This window comes from Anomaloglossus baeobatrachus, chromosome 8 (assembly GCF_048569485.1).
Source record: "Anomaloglossus baeobatrachus isolate aAnoBae1 chromosome 8, aAnoBae1.hap1, whole genome shotgun sequence".
NCBI lineage: Eukaryota > Metazoa > Chordata > Amphibia > Anura > Aromobatidae > Anomaloglossus > Anomaloglossus baeobatrachus.
In genome coordinates, this window is record NC_134360.1 from 194,261,357 (window position 1) to 194,278,386 (window position 17,030).

The following is a 17,030-nucleotide window of genomic DNA, read 5'->3' on the forward strand; positions in this document are numbered from 1 at the left end:
TGTGACCAAACCCAGGGCCTGCCCTGACAAACGCTTTCCAAAGCGTGGTTCTGATGACCAGTTTCCATTTCCACCTGAGGTGGTCAAGGAGTGGTCTCACTCCCCAAAGGTAGACCCTCCGGTGTCTAGGCTATCAGCCCGGACCGTTGTGTCGGTGGCTGACGGCACCTCACTTAAGGATTCCACTGACCGTCAGATTGACCTTCTGGCCAAATCTGTGTATGAAGCTGCGGGGGCCGCGTTTTCCCCGACTTTTGCAGCAGTGTGGGCTCTCAAAGCCATCTCTGCTTCTCTAGAGGAGATGCATTCCCTCACCAAGGAATCTATGCCTGAGATGGTTACCTTAACTGCTCAGGCTTCAGCTTTTTCATCTTATGCCATGTCTGCCATGCTAGAGGCTGCTCACTGCACTGCGGTGGCTTCAGCTAATTCTCTTGTTATCCGCAGGATTTTGTGGCTTCGAGAGTGGAAGGCAGATGCTTCTTCCAAGAAGTTTCTTGCTGGGCTCCCTTTTGCTGGTTCACGGCTGTTTGGTGAACAGCTGGATGAAATCATTAAAGAAGCTACTGGCGGGAAGAGTACTTCCATGCCACAAACCAAGACCAGGAAACCCGCCCAGGGTAGGAATCAATCGAGGTTTCGTTCCTTTCGTTCCTCCAACTGGTCATCCTCTAAGCCCTCGGCCTCATCCGCTAACTCAGCCAAGGATCAGAAATCCAACTGGCGCCCAAAAGCGCGTCCGCAGAAAACCGCAGGAGGTTCTACCACTAAGGCAGCTTCCTCATGACTCTCGGCCCGCTCCAACCACGTCCTTAGTCGGTGGCAGGCTCTCCCACTTTGGCGACGCTTGGTTAAAGCAAGTCTCCGATCAGTGGGTGAGAGACATCATATCTCACGGCTACAGGATAGAATTCTCTTCCAGCCCTCCAAACAGATTTTTTCTCTCAACTTCCCCCTGCTCCAAGACCGCCGCCTTCTCGCAGGCCGTGGCCTCCTTGCAGGCAAACGGAGTGATTGTCCCAGTTCCCGCTCAGGAACGGAAATCTCTTCCTAGTTCCAAAAAAGGACGGTACCTTCCGGCCCATCCTGGATCTCAAGCTTCTCAACAAGCATGTTCGGGTGCGGCATTTTCGCATGGAGTCCCTGCGATAAGTCATTGCCTCTATGACCCAAGGGGAGTTCCTGGCGTCCATCGACATCAGAGATGCCTATCTACATGTGCCAATCGCAGTGTCACATCAGCGTTGGTTACGTTTTGCGATAGGAGAGGATCATTTCCAATTCGTGGCTCTCCCCTTCGGGTTAGCCACGGCCCCTCGGGTATTCACCAAGGTCATGGCGGCAGTGATTGCGGTCCTGCACCTCCAGGGGTTGGCACTGCTCCCTTACCTGGACGACTTTCTAGTCAAGGGTCCATCCAGCGAAGACTGTCAGCGGAGTGTTTCGCTCACTCTCGCCACCCTAGCCCAATTCGGGTGGATTGTCAATCTTCACAAATCCACTCTGACTCCGACCCAGAGTCTCACGTACCTAGGGATGCAGTTCGAGACGTTGACGGCACTTGTGAAGTTGCCCTTAATCAAACAGCAGTCTCTCCGGCTAGCGGTGCGCTCTCTCCTGAGGCCCCGCCGTTATTCCCTCAGGCGCCTGATGCAGGTGCTGGGTCAAATGGTGGCTTCCATGGAGGCGGTTCCCTTTGCCCAGTTCCATCTGCGTCCTCTGCAGCTGGACATCCTCCGCTGTTGGGACAAGCGGCCTTCCTCCTTACAGAGGTTAGTGGCTCTGTCGCCACGGACCAGGAGCTCTCTTCAGTGGTGGCTTCGACCCCTCTCCCTGTCCCAAGGGCGCTCCTTCCTGGCTCCGTCCTGGGTGATTCTCACCACGGATGCCAGCCTATACGGCTGGGGAGCGGTACATCTCCACCACAGAGCTCAGGGCACTTGGACTCCGTCCGAGTCAGCCCTTTCAATCAATGTGCTGGAAACCAGAGCTGTGCTTCTAGCTCTCCTAGCCTTTCACCACCTGTTGGCGGGCATGCACATTCGAGTCCAGTCAGACAACGCGACAGCGGTTGCCTACATCAATCACCAAGGCGGGACACGCAGCCGCCTGGCAATGTTGGAGGTCCAACGCATTCTTCAATGGGCGGAGGACTCCACGTCCACCATATTCGCAGTCCACATCCCAGGCGTAGAAAACTGGGAGGCAGATTATCTCAGCCGTCAATCCATGGACGGTGGCGAGTGGTTCCTGCACCCGGCAGTGTTTCAGTCAATCTGCCACAAATGGGGCACTCCGGACGTGGACCTAATGGCATCCCGTCACAACAACAAGGTTCCGGTTTACGTGGCTCGCTCCCACGATCCTCAGGCCTTCGCCGCGGACGCTCAGGTTCAAGACTGGTCCCAGTTTCGTCTGTCCTACGTGTTTCCCCCTCTAGCTCTCTTGCCCAGAGTCCTGCGCAAGATCAGAATGGAGGGCCGTCGAGTCATCCTCATTGCACCGGACTGGCCCAGGCGAGCTTGGTATCCGGACCTGCTCCAACTGTCCGTGGAGATGCCGTGGCATCTTCCGGACCGTCCAGACCTGCTCTCGCAAGGTCCGTTTTTCCGCCCGAATTCTGCGGCACTCAAATTGACGGCGTGGCTCTTGAATCCTGGATTTTGACGGCTTCTGGTATTCCTCCTGAAGTCCTCTCCACTATGACCCGGGCCCGTAAGTCTTCCTCCATCAAGATCTATCACAGGACTTGGAAAATTTTCCTGTCCTGGTGTCGCTCTTCCGGCCATTCTCCTTGGCCATTCTCTTTGCCGACCCTTCTGTCTTTTCTACAGTCCGGTCTGCAGCTAGGACTGTCCCTCAACTCTCTCAAGGGACAAGTCTCAGCTCTATCAGTGCTGTTCCAGCGGCGTATCGCCCGGCTGGCTCAAATCCGCACCTTCATGCAAGGTGCGTCTCACATCATTCCGCCTTATCGGCGGCCCTTGGATCCCTGGGACCTTAACTTGGTCCTCACGGTATTGCAGAAACCCCCCTTTGAGCCTCTTAGGGAGGTTTCTTTGTATCGTCTTTCTCAAAAGGTGGCCTTTCTAGTTGCCATAACTTCTCTCAGGAGAGTCTCTGATTTGGCTGCGCTCTCCTCGGAGTCACCTTTTTTTGGTTTTTCACCAAGACTAGGTAGTTCTCCGTCCGACCCCGGACTTTCTTCCTAAGGTGGTCTCTCCCTTCCACCATAACCAGGATATTTCCTTGCCTTCCTTCTGTCCGGCCCCTGTTCATCGCTTTGAGAAAGCGCTGCATACTCTAGATCTGGTGCGTGCTCTCCGGATTTATGTGTCTCGCACCGCTGCGCTTAGGCGGTGCACCTCTCTTTTTGTGCTAACCACAGGGCGGCGCAAGGGTCTCTCTGCTTCTAAGCAGACCTTGGCCCGTTGGATTAGATCGACCATTTCGGACGCCTACCAGAGTACTCAGGTGCCTCCCCCACCGGGGATCAAAGCACACTCGACCAGAGCTGTCGGTGCCTCTTGGGCTTTTAGGCACCAGGCTACGGCTCAACAAGTCTGTCAGGCTGCCACTTGGACTAGCCTGCATACCTTTTCGAAACACTACCAAGTGCATGCTCATGCTTCGGCAGATGCGAGCTTGGGCAGACGCATCCTTCAGGCGGCTGTCGCCCACTTGTGAAGTTAGGCTCCGCCTACTTCTTAGTTTTTTCTGTTTATTCCCACCCAGGGACAGCTTTGGAACGTCCCATGGTCTGGGTCTCCCAAAGGAACGATAAAGAAAGAGAATTTTGTTACTTACCGTAAATTCTTTTTCTTATAGTTCCGTCTTGGGAGACCCAGCACCCTCCCTGTTGCCTGTTGGCAATTTTCTTGTTCCGTGTGTTATCACCGGCTGTTGTCATGGACAGAGTCTCCGGTTGTTCCGGTTCTTACTCGGTTCTACTTGTGGGTGGCTATTCTCCTTCAGCTTTTGCACTAAACTGGCTAGGACTGGCTACCAGGGGGTGTATAAGCTCAGAGGGAGGAGCTACACTTTTAGGTGTAGTACTTTGTGTGTCCTCCGGAGGCAGAAGCTAAACACCCATGGTCTGGGTCTCCCAATACGGAACTATAAAAAAAGAATTTACGGTAAGTAACAAAATTCTCTTTTTTGTCTTTCTCGTTCCGTTTTCGAGATAAAAATGCTAACTCCGTTGTTTTCCACCAGGTGGCGCTATAGGTGGTATCATTGCGTAGCGCATGGCTACTTCACTATACCTAGACAACACTTCTATGCCTATAGTTGCCGCCGTTCTCAAGTTAATGGTGGTGGACACATGGGTGGATACACTGTATATCTGATGACTTGTTGTTTAATATTTTGTCAATATTGTTCTGTCTGTTCAGTTTATCAGTTGTGGACAACCATCATAAGACTAGGACTATACGATGACGTGGAGATTCCTGTGTCATATTGTAATAATACATGACCTAGGGTGGAAGTCACAACTACAACACCGTTACAAATATTTCCCAGTGTGTTGGAGTTTCCGTCACTGGTAGCAAGACACATGCAACTAACTTGCCATAGACTTCTATACAAGTTGCAGAACATTTGTCTTCAATTTTAATCAGAAAATGTATAGCTTTAAATTTGTCACATAATGGCAATTAACCAAGTTTCGAAAATTGCCTTAACCCTCAACTGGTGAGGTGGGGTTTGCAACACCCCAGGGAAATTTTGTTCAGCTGGCATTCATTAAAAAATGCTGGTATAAATCATCAATTTATTACATTTTCCTATACTTGTGGGTGTCAAAAATTTGGTATACTCATGTGTAATCAATCGCCAATAAGAAAACGATTAAAGCAAACATGATCTTTGCATTTTCTGTAAAAATTAGAGATTTCTAAACACTGGGGTATAGGAAGCCCCACATCACCAGTTGTGTGACAAAAATCCCACCACCAGTTGAGGGTTAAAGGGAACCTGTCCTCCACATTTGTCCCTTGTAAGTTGCCCCCACCACCAGTGAGCCCTTACATACATGTATTTAAGTACCCAGGCCGATCTATAGAACATAAAAAACATCTTTCTCTGACGCCTCATTGGGGGACACAGGACCATGGGTGTTATGCTGCCTATCCATAGGAGGACACTAAGTAGATGAAGAAGCATAGCTCCTCCTCTGCAGTATACACCCCCTGGCCAGGCCAGGCAGTCTCAGTTTTAGCTTAGTGTCTGTAGGAGGCACTTCCTTTCAAGGTTTGTTATTTTTTGAGGGCGACTGTTTCCTTTTGGGACCGATTTTCCCACTACCATCAACGGGCGGGAACGTGGAGTGTCGACTCCACGTACCCCCTCCTTAAACGCTGGATCCTGGGCTGGACGATTTTCCAAAGCCCAGGGTAGAGGCCTATGCCCCTATAGCACAATTCCTCAGCTCCTCTTTGCAGGCTCTGAGTTGAATATGGCACCGGCGTGACTGGACACAGCAGCTGAATCTGCTATTTTCACTGCCTGGAAAGCAGTGTTTAAGGTGAGATCCCCCCTGACTGGTTTCCCAGACAAAGGGAGAAAAGACGCTGCAGGGAAGGCCCCAGGACATCTACAGTATTTATGAGAAAGTCCCTTGCTGGGTACAAGGAGGAGAAGGATCCTGAACACACAGGGTTAACTTTTCTCTAGCTTGCTGGCTGGAGGAGGGAAGTCACTCCTGTTTGCAGAGAATCTGCACAGATAGGTGGCAGTGGGAGTGCACAGAGCTCAGGGACTCACCCTGTTTATTTGCTCTGTTTATTTGCTCTAGTAGAAAAGCCGGCAGCGATAACCACCAGTGACAAGCTGTGTGCTGACTGGAGGGAGAGGGAGGAAAACTATCAGAAGCTCCCTTCCCGCCATTTTTTTTACTACCCACAGCAGGGGGGGGGGCATACTGACTTCATCTCCGTGCTCTTTTAGCGCTAAGCCCCGCCCCCGCGGCCGCAATAAGCCCCACCCCCCCCTCAAAAATGCGTGCGAAGATCTCCATAGAGCTTCATCCTTCCTGAGAACAGGGCCATAGGCTGATTCGGGTAAAGTGCTTGCTTCACTTGCAGCTCTGCTGAGCATTGCTCCCCCTCCTGGCATACTCCTATTAGGAACATGCAGAATTCTACGGGCACTAAGAGTGCTAAAGCCTACATAGTCTATTCAGCCTGCACTGCCTGCCACGCTGAGTTACCACGTAAACACACCTCTTCTCCCTGTGAGTCCTGTGCCCCTGTAGCTCCCCAAGACCCCCCTGCCACCACCGCCGCAACAGTCAGCCCAGAGCCTAGGGCTCCCAGCCCACCGGAATGGGCACAGTTTCTGTCCCAATCCATGGAAAAACTGTCACAGAACCTGGTGCTGGCTATGCAATGTCGTCCTCCACACCCTTCTGGGTCCCTGGACGGAACGCAGCCTGAGGATACCCCTATGGAGGATCCTTCTGAGGTAATCCGGGCACATGCTTCACCGGTTGCATGGATCAGGAAAAGAGCACACGGCCGGGTGTCTCCAGTGGGCTCTCCCTCGGGAGCACACAGGGCAGGCTCTCCCACACGCTCCACGGCTTCTGAAGAGATGGAGGAGGGAGAATGCTGTTTGTACCAGGATGATTCCTTGGTTTCCCCCTCCCCAGATGATCAAACTGCAATAGACTCCCTTATAGCTGCAATCAACCAAACTCTGCATGTGGAGGATCCCCCATCCACTACCACTGACCATGCGGTCTCCTTTAAGAGGGCAAGGAAACCCCAAAAGGTTTTCGCTGATCACCCAGAGTTTCAGGATATCCTCACAAAGCAAAGGAAGAAGCCTGACAGGCGCTTCGGTAACCGTAAACTCATGGAGTCCCAGTACCCTTTTGCCCCACCTGCCCCTAAGGGCTGGGCCGATCCGTCCTCGGTCGACCCCTTCCCCGGTCTCCTGCCTTGCCACAAAAACGCTCCTGTCGTTACCTGATGGTTCCTCCATCAAGAACCCGACAGACAGACAGGTGGAGCACCTCGCCCGCTCTGCCTTTGAGGCTTCGGGTTCCTCCCTCTCTCCCTCCTTTGCCTCTGTGTGGGTCGCAAAGGCGATCTCGGTCTGGGCAGAATCCCTTAACACTTCGCTTGAGGAATCCAGTTCCCTCATTCCGTCAGAGGTAACAGCTCAAATTGCCGCTGCGGCGGAGTACCTCATGCAGGCCTCCATTGATGCTGCTACCTGCGCAGCTTTTTCCACCTCAAATACCATAGCCATCCGTAGAGCTCTCTGGCTCCGACAATGGCGAGCGGACTCTGCTTCCAAGAAGTCTCTCACGGGCCTTCCCTTTTTTCCAGACCGATTGTTTGGCGAACGTCTGGACAAGCTCATTTCTGACGCCCACGGGAGGAAAGAGTACCTCCCTTACCCAGCTGAAGCCCAGGACGACCTTCACCAGACGTCCACAGTCCTCGTTCCGCTCCTTTCGGAACTCATTTGGTTGGTCGACATCCCGCTCTGCCCCGCCACTAGCCGCGGACTACGCAGGGACTGACCTTCTCAGCTCCCCCCGAAACCCACTTTGTCATGGCAGCCTAGACCGAAACAGTCCAGGACTAGGGAGACTCGGCCACGACGTTTTCCCCCTTCATGACTCCTTTGGCGCCCCGAAAGACACACTCATTGTTGGAGGGTCGACTGCGGCTCTTTTCAACACATCTGGGCTGCCGCCTCAGACGACAAATAGGTGCAAGACCTTGTGTCTTCCGGTTACCACATAGAATTTCGGACCAGACCCCCGAGTCGGTTCCTTCTCTCAAACCCCCCAAAGACTCAAACGACGCAAGGCCTTTTTCTCAGCAATCCACTCGCTCCAAACAGCAGGAGTGATAATACCCGTCCCGGACGACGAGAAGTTCAGGGGTTTTTATTCCAACCTCATTGTGGTCCCCAAAAAGGATGGGGTCAGTTCAACCCATCCTGGACCTCAAACACCTAAACAAACATGTGCACGTACGGAGATTCAGAATGGAATCCCTAAGGTCCATTATTGCATCCATGGTCGAAGGGGAATTCCTCGCCTCCATAGATATCAAGGACGCGTACCTGCACATACTGTACCTATCGCTCCAGATCACCAAAAGTTCCTCCGCTTCGCAGTTCAGGACTCCCATTTTCAATTCGTAGCTCTACCCTTCGGCCTTGCCACCGCACCAAGGGTCTTCACCAAAGTCATGGCGGCCGCCATGAGCGTCCTTCACGCCAGGGGAGTAGTCGTTCTCCCTTACTTGGACGACCTCCTCATCAAGTCCCCTTCCTTCCGCGACTGCTCAATCAGCGTACAGATCACCTTGGACACCCTATCCCGCTTAGGGTGGCTACTGATTCTAGACAAATCATCCTTAGTCCCAGCACGATCCATCACCTTCCTAGCATGTCCCTGGACACCCGTCGGGGCTTGATCGCTCTTCGACAAGCGGTACGCTGCCTTCTACGTCCTCCGACTCGCTCCATTCGCTTCAGCATGAAGGTGCTTGGCAGGATGGTGGCGGCTATGGAGGCAGTACCTTTTTGCTCAACTGCACCTCCGCCCACTGCAGCTAGTCCTTCTAGCTGCCTGGGACAAGAGCCCCTTCTCCCTGGACAAACATCTTCACCTGACGCCTTCAGTCAGGTACGCACTCCGCTGGTGGATTCGGTCCTCATCCCTATCGTAGGGGAGATCTTTTCTCCCAGTGAACTGGCTGGTCCTGACCACGGACGCCAGCCTCCTAGGCTGGGGAGCAGTGTACCGGCACCACACTGCTCAAGGACGTTGGACGCCCCAGTAGTCTTACCTACCCATAAACATCATGGAAATTCGCGCGATCTTCCTCGCGCTCAGGGCATTCTGCCCTCTGCTAGCGGGTCGTCAGATTTGAGTCCAATCGGACAATGCGACAGCTGGAGCATATATCAATCGGCAGGGGGGCACCCGCAGCAAAGCGGCTTATCTCGAGGCCCACAAGATCCTCAGCTGGGCCGAGTCGACGGGGTCAGTGATATCAGCGGTACACATACCGGGGGTAGAGAACTGGGCAGCAGACTTTCTAGGTCGCCAAGGCCTGGCTGCCGGAGAATGGTCTCTCCACCCAGAAGTGTTTCTACACATCTGCACTCGCTGGGGCACACCAGACTTGGATCTAATGGCCACAAGGTTGAACGCAAAGGTACCCGCGTTCATAGCCAGGTCACGCGACCCGCAGTCCATCGGCGCGGATGCTCTAGTCTGCTCCTGGCACCACTCCCGCTTGCCTTACTTATTTCCACCTCTACCCCTGCTGCCGCGGGTTATCAGGAAGATCAAGGCAGAGGGAGTCCCAGTGATACTGATAGCACCGGACTGGCCCAGGCACGCCTGGTACGCCGAATTAGTACAAATGCTCGCAGAAGTACCGTGGCGCCTTCCAGACATCCCAGACTTGCTGACCCAAGGGCCCATTTCCCATCAGAACTCCAGAGCCTTGAAGCTGACGGCATGGCCATTGAGACCTGGGTATTAACCCTAGAACGCGCAAGCAATTCAATCTACCATAGAAAACAAATGACCTAGCAGGCATGCGAGGCCCCAGGTATGCGTTCTAGGGTTAACAAGAGCGGGATTCTCCCCCGCGGTTATTTCCACCATGATCAGCGCCCGAAAGCCTGCTTCATCCCGCATTTACCACCATACGTGGAAAATCTTCCTTTCATGGTGCAGAGAAACCTAACGTCCAGCCTATTCTTCTGGCCATCCCTAGAATTCTCGACTTTCTACAGTCTGGCTTGCAAGCGGGGTTGGCTCTCAGTTCCCTTTTAAAGGGCGGGTCTCAGCGCTCTCAATCTTCTACCAATGCCGCCTGGCTCAAAAACCGCAAGTCAAGACCTTCCTCCTGGGCGTTTCCCATCTAGTTCCCCCGTACAAACGGCCGCTGGACCCATGGGACCTCAATCTCGTTCTGGACGGTCTCCAGAGGTCTCCCTTTGAACCTCTCAAGGAATCCTCCCTTGTTCTTCTGTCCTGGAAGGTAAGATTCCTGGTGGCAATTACGTCCATCAGACGTGTTTCGGAGCTAGCAGCACTCTCTTGCCGCGAGCCTTTTCTGATCTTTCACCAGGACAAGGTGGTTCTACGCCCCCTTACGGATTTTCTTCCAAAGGTTCCTACCCCGTTTCATTTGAACGAAGACATTGTTCTGCCTTCCTTTCGTCCACACCCTGTTCATAGGGTGGAAAGGTATCTGCATTCGTTAGACCTCGTCAGAGCTCTCAGATATTACATATCCAGGACAGCCCCCCTTAGGAACACGGACTCTTTGTTCGTCATTCCTGAGGGGCCTAAGAAGGGACAGGCAGCTTCAAAGGCAACTCTGGCTCGCTGGATTCGCTCTGCGATCCAGGAAGTCTACCGCTTGCAACTCAAGCTCATTCCTAGTGGGCTGCGGGCTCATTCCACACGAGCAGTTAGCGCTTCGTGGGCCATTCGGCATCAGGCTTCAGTGGAAAAGGTGTGTAAGGCTGCAACCTGGTCTAGCCTACATACGTTTTCAAAGCATTACAGAGTCCATACCCAGGTTTCAACTGAGGCAAATCTAGGTAGGAAAATTCTGGAAATGGCAGTAGAGCACCTCTCTCAGTAGGCCCTCCAGGCTGTCTGTGACTGGTTCCTAGTCCTTGGGTTGTGTTGTCTTTTATGTTTTCCACCCATGGACTGCTTTAGGACGTCCCATGGTCCTGTGTCCCCCAATGAGGCGTCAGAGAAAAACTGATTTTTGTGTACTCGCCGTAAAATCGTTTTTTCTTAGCCATCATTGGGGGACAGAGCACCCACCCTGTTGCCCTGTTGGGCCTTGGTTCTCGCAGTACCTTATTTGGTTATGACTCTTCTTTTCTCTTGTTCCTCTGTTGAGAAGTTTTTACTGTTTTTTTTTTTTTTTTCTCCTACTGCTTGTGTACTAAAACTAAGGTTGCCTGGCCCGGCCAGGGGGTGTATACTGCAGAGGAGGAGCTATGCTTTTGCATCTACTTGGTGTCCTCCTATGGATAGGCAGCATAACACCAATGGTCCTGTGTCCCCCAATGATGGCTAAGAGAAAACTATTTTACGGTGAGTACACACAAATCCGTTTTTTATTGTACTCCCCTACAAGGTGGTGGGGTCCGATGGACGTCACTGGTCTTGGTCCGTCATCTCCTCTCTTCGTTCTATCACTGTACTCCCTCCCAGCTCCGTGTGAATGACGTGTCCTACGTCATCCACACAGACGCCTCCGTTGTGGACTTCTCTCTCCAAGAATGCACACACGTGCGCACTACAATACCTTGCTCTTCCCTCAGCAGGGCAGAGCAAAGTGTGCAGGAGCGCAATGGAGGCCTCTGTGTGGATGATGTAGGACGCATCATCCACACAGAGCATAGGACGGTTATCTCAAGAAGAGAAGAGGCACCGGACCGAGACCAGCGACACCCTCCAGACCCAACCGCCTCACAGGCGAGTATAATAAAAGGGTTTTTATGCTATACAGAGTGGTCTGGGCTCTTATATACAGTACAGTGGAACCTTGGTTAACGAGAACAATCCATTCTGGGACTGTGCTTGTAAACAAAGTTACTTGTTCAGCAAAGCAAAATTTACCATAGGAAATCATTGCAATGCAGACAATTCGTTCCACAACTTGTTAAATGTCCCATCCTGGTCCCCTATTGTGCCTTTCCACACATGCACAAACACACACAAACGCGTACAAACACACAAAGTCACACAAGCACACACACACCCATATTATGCTCGCCTTACCTTCCGTTCCATCGCCGGTCTCCTGGGACTTGCTGTTCGCTAGTACGGGCTGTGTGTCGGGTTACCATCACGACGAGGGAGGAACTTCCGCTGCCAGAGCGCTGACGTCAAAGGCAGGAGCTGCTTGCCTCTGATTGGCCAGCGCGCTGCCTTTGAGTAGCGGTGACAGAGGAAGTTCCTGTTTTGTCGCTATGGTTACCGATGCACAGCCTATACCGGCGAACTACAGGACCCAGGAGGCCGGCGATGGAACGGAAGGTACACATATTATGCTCACCTTACCTTCCGTTCCATCGCCGGCCTCCTGGATCTTGTAGTTTGCCGCGAGGATTCCTCCCTTGTCGTGATGTACCAGCGAACTACAAGAACTATGAGGCTGGCGGTGGAACGGAAGTAAGGTGAGCATAATACTGTATGTGTGTGCGTTTCTGCTTGTGTGGATTGCAAGAGCGGGTTAGAGCGCGGTGGATGTACGGAACCAGAAGTGTGTGCGGTGAGTATTTTGCTCGTACAGCAAAGCTTTCTCGTAAACTGAGTTACAAACTTACAGAAAGCTTTGCTTGTTAAGCGAAATTCTCGTTAAGTGGGTTACTCGTTAAGCGAGGTTCCACTGTATTCTGGAAAGCTGTATATAAGGGCGCACTGGTGCTGGACGCAACTTATAGGGGGAAAAGCTTGGTGACGAGTCCCTTTTTAATGTAGAATACATAATCCTCATACTTATTACCCTGCCGTTTTCACTTCTCAGCTTAGATTTGTGGTTTTAACTACTGGACATATCTATACATTAGAGAAGACAGAAATCATTTTAGCAGCTTCTTTATCGCTTAATACAATGAGCTCTTAATATTTTATCTGCTGTGGTACATCTAGCTTAGTTTTAAATGGAAACCATATTAATTTACCTGATTTATTGCTCCTCATTTCCAGTTAAACTCTGTTGGGTGCAGTACAAAGTCGTGCTCAAACCCTTTCAGATGAAAGTTGAGATTAAGTATAGTCAGTTTCTCAATGTCTTTTTCGGGCCAGGTTAAAATAGTACATTTTTAACCCCTTCAGCCCCCAGCCTGTTTTCACCTAAAAGACCCGGCCATTTTTTGCAATTTTGACCAGTGTCACTTTGACAGGTTATAACTCTGGAACACTTCAACGGATCCTGGCGATTCTGAGATTGTTTTTTCGTGACATATTGTACTTCATGTCAGTGGTAAATTTAGGCCGATATGTTTTGCGTTTATTTGTGAAAATTTCGGAAATTTGGCGAAAATTTTGAAAATTTAGCAATTTTCAAAATTTGAAATTTTATGCCCATAAATCTGAGAGATATGTCACACAAAAAAGTTACTAAATAACATTTCCCACATGTCTACTTTACACCAGCGCAATTTTTAAAAAAAAAAAAAAAAAATTCCGTTAGGAAGTTAGAAGGGTTCAAAGTTCATCACCAATTTCTCATTTTTCCAACAAAATTTACAAAAAAAAATTTTTTAGGTACCACATCACATTTGGAGTGATTTGAGAAACCTAGGCGACAGAAAATACCCAAGAGTGACCCAATTCTAAAATCTGCACCCCTCACACTGCTCAAAACCACACCCATGAAGTTTATTAACCCTTTAGGAGCTTCACAGCAACCAAAGCAATGTAGACGAAAAAATGAAAATATTACTTTTTTAACACAAAAATGTTACTTTAGCCATAAAAATTAGTATTTTCACAAGGGTATCAGGAAAATTGCATCATAAAATGTATCGTGCATTTTCTCCTGAGTACGCAGATACCCCATATGTGGTGGTAATCAAATGTTTGGGCACACAGCAGGACTCGGAAGGCAAGGAGCGCCATTTGAATTTTTGAGTGCAAAATTAGCTGCACTCATTAGCGGACGCCATGTCGGGTTTGAAGACTCCCCGAGGTGCCTAAACAATGGAGCTCCCCCATAAGTGACCCCATTTTGGAAACTAGAGCCCTCAAATATTTTTTCTAGATGTTTGATGTGCACTTTGAACCCCTGGGGGCTTCACAGAAGTTTATAACGTTGAGCTGTGAAAAGAAAAATTTTTTTTTTACCACAAAACTGTTGCTTCAACCAGGTAGCTTTTTTTATCACAAGGGTATCAGGAAAAAATGCACCATAAAATGTATTGTGCATTTTCTCCTGAGTACGCAGATACCCCATATGTGGTGGAAATCAAATGTTTGGGCGCACGGCAGGACTCGGAAGGCAAGGAGCGCCATTTCACAGCAAAATTGGTTGGCATTATTAGCGGATGCCATGTTGCGTTTGGAGACCCCCCTGAAGTGCCTAAACAATGGAGCTCCCCCACAATTGACCCCATTTTGGAAACTAGACCCCTCATGGAATTTATCTAGCTGTTTAGTGAGCACTTTGAACCCCTGGAGGCTTCACAAACGTTTGTAATGTTCAGCCGTGAAAATATTTTATTCTTTTTTTTACCACAAAATTGTTTTTTCAAACAGGTAGCTTTTTTTTCCACAAGGGTATCAGGAAAAAATGCACCATAAAATGTATTGTGCAATTTCTCCTGAGTACGACGATACCTCATATGTGGTGGAAATCAATTGTTTGGGCGTATGGCGGGGCTCAGAAGAGAAGGAGCGCAATTTCACAGTAAAATTGATTGGAATTATTAGCAGACGCCATGTTTCATTTGGAGACCCCCTGAGGTGCCTAAACAATGGAGCTCCCCCACATGTGATCCCATTTTGGAAACTAGACCCCCCCCATACAAAAAAAATTAGTTTGGCGAAATAAAAAATACAGACATCAGTAAAAAAAAAAAAAAGTAAAAAAAAATGAGCGCCTGCCACTAAGACCAGTGCCAAACGTGAGAGCAATGCACGAGTCTCGCATCGCATCATCCACTGCAGTCTGGAAGCGAGCAACTGCGCTGGATAATGCGATGCGAGAGGGCGGGGCGGCAGATGAGAAAGGGCGCAGCGGATGGAAGATGGGAAAGGGCGCAGCGGGTGGAGGAGCGGCAGAGGATGGGAAAGGGCTCAGCGGATGGATGATGGGAAATGGCGCAGCGGATGGATGGGAAATGGCGCAGCGGATGGAGGAGCGGCAGAGGATGGGGGGGAGGTGAGATGGGGATACCTACCTTACAGGATGGATCTAGGCAGCAGGATCACAGCAGACAGAAGAGGCAGCAGATGAAGGAGGCAACAGATCGAGGAGGGTGAGAGGGGGCAGTAGATGGAAAATGGGAGAGAGCAGGCAGCAGATCGGGGAGGGGGGCAGAGTCTGATGGGAGAGAGAGATGGCACATGGAGGAGGGGGGGCCCCGGGGGGAGGGTGGCTTGCAGCACATGTAGGGGGAGGGTGACTTGTAGCACATGTGGGGGGAGGGTGGCTTGCAGCACATGTGGGGGGGGAGGGTGGCTTGCAGCACATGTGGGGGGGGGGGTGGCTTGCAGCACATGTAGGGGGGAGGGTGGCTTTCAGCACATGTGGGGGAAGGGTGGCTTTCAGCACATGTGGGGGGAGGGTGGCTTGCAGCACATGTGGGGGGAGGGTGGCTTGCAGCACATGTGCACATGGCTTGCAGCACATGGAGGGATAGGAGGTGTGGCGATGGAGAAGGGGCAGCCGATGAAGGAGGCGGCGGCGGCCGCCGATCGGGAACAGTGGGGGCCGATTCGGGGGCTGCAGCGGCTGAAAAAGGTGGGTGCGACGGCAGCGGGGACAGTGGCGAGCATGGCGGCGGGGACAGCGGTGGATCGGGAGCGGCGGCGGGGACAGCGGTGCATCGGGAGCAGCGGCGGAGCGGGAGCAGCGGCGGGGCGATCGGAGACAGCGGCGGGGACAGCGGTGCATCGGGAGCAGCGGCGGGGACAGCGGTGGAGCGGGAGCAGCGGCGGGGCGATCGGAGACAGCGGCGGGGACAGCGGTGGATCGGGAGCAGCGGCGGGGACAGCGGTGCATCGGGAGCAGCGGCGGGGACAGCGGTGGAGCGGGAGCAGCGGCGGGGCGATCAGAGACAGCGGCGGGGACAGCGGTGCATCGGGAGCAGCGGCGGGGACAGCGGTGGAGCGCATGCAGCGGCGGGGCGATCGGAGACAGCGGCGGGGACAGCGGTGGAGTGGGGAGCATGGCGCCGGGGACAGCGGTGGAGTGGGGAGCATGGCACCGGGGACAGCGGTGGAGCGGGAGCATGGCGCCGGGGACAGCGGTGGAGCGGGAGCATGGCGCCGGGGCGATCGGAGACAGCGGCGGGGACAGCGGTGGATCGGGAGCAGCGGCGGGGCGATCGGGGACAGGGGCGGGCGGCGGGGACAGCAACTTACCGCTCTCCTCGGCTTCCGGGGACGGTCACAAGCCGCAGATCCACATTGATTGGAGAGAGCGGTCACAAGACCGGTCTCTCCAATCAGAGCTGGGGGCGGGTGAAGCATCGATCACCCAGCTCCAGCCAATGGCAAGTGCTACAGCAGCACTGATCAGGGCTGGATTTCAATGTTCCAGCCATTTTCAATGGCTGGAACATTACAGTGGCTGTAATTGGCTGAGCGGCGTTCGTCAGCCAATCACAGCCTCTGTAGGTTCGGGGAGGAGGCACCACCCCTCCTAAGGTCAGGCAGAGGTCCCCTCCTTCCCGAATCTACCGTTTAAGTAAACAAATTTCACTCCCCGGGGCTCCGGGACCGCGATTTCGCCATGACGTACTGAGTACGTCATGGGTCGTTTAGCACCATGTCACCATGACGTACTCAGTACGTCAAAGGTCGTTAAGGGGTTAAAGGGAATCTGTCACCAGGTTTTTGCTTCCCCCATCTGAGAGGAGCATAATGTAGAGACAGAGACCCTGATTCCAGCGATCTGTCACTTACTGAGCTGTTTGCTGTCATTTTGATAAAATCAATGTTTTCTTTGCTGCATATCTAGCAGTTATACAGAGCTCATGAATATGCTGGACTACCTGCAGCATGCCAAGTGGTCCTGTAATGATGAGCTACTGCTGATTAATCGGTGATTTTATCAAAACTACACTAAGCAGCCCAGTAAGTGACACATTGCTGGAATCAGGATCTCTGCCCCTATATTATAATGTTCTCAGATTAGGTGGCAAAAAACTGGTGACAGATTCTCTTTTAACAAGAAGCTTGAAGTGAAGACGTGTTTTTAAGGTGTTAATATGTTTGCTCCATGTGGGTTCTCAAATCACCCACAATGGTTTGTAATATTACTTACTAATATGGTGCTATTGAGCTC

The 17,030-nt window shown here is 51.9% G+C and overlaps 1 protein-coding gene across 1 annotated transcript in view; it reads left to right on the top strand.

Annotated features, from left to right (window-relative positions):
• The window catches only part of MTF2 (metal response element binding transcription factor 2), a 121,212-nt gene that overhangs the window by 44,476 nt on the left and 59,706 nt on the right, over nt 1-17,030 (top strand). The window lies entirely within an intron of this gene.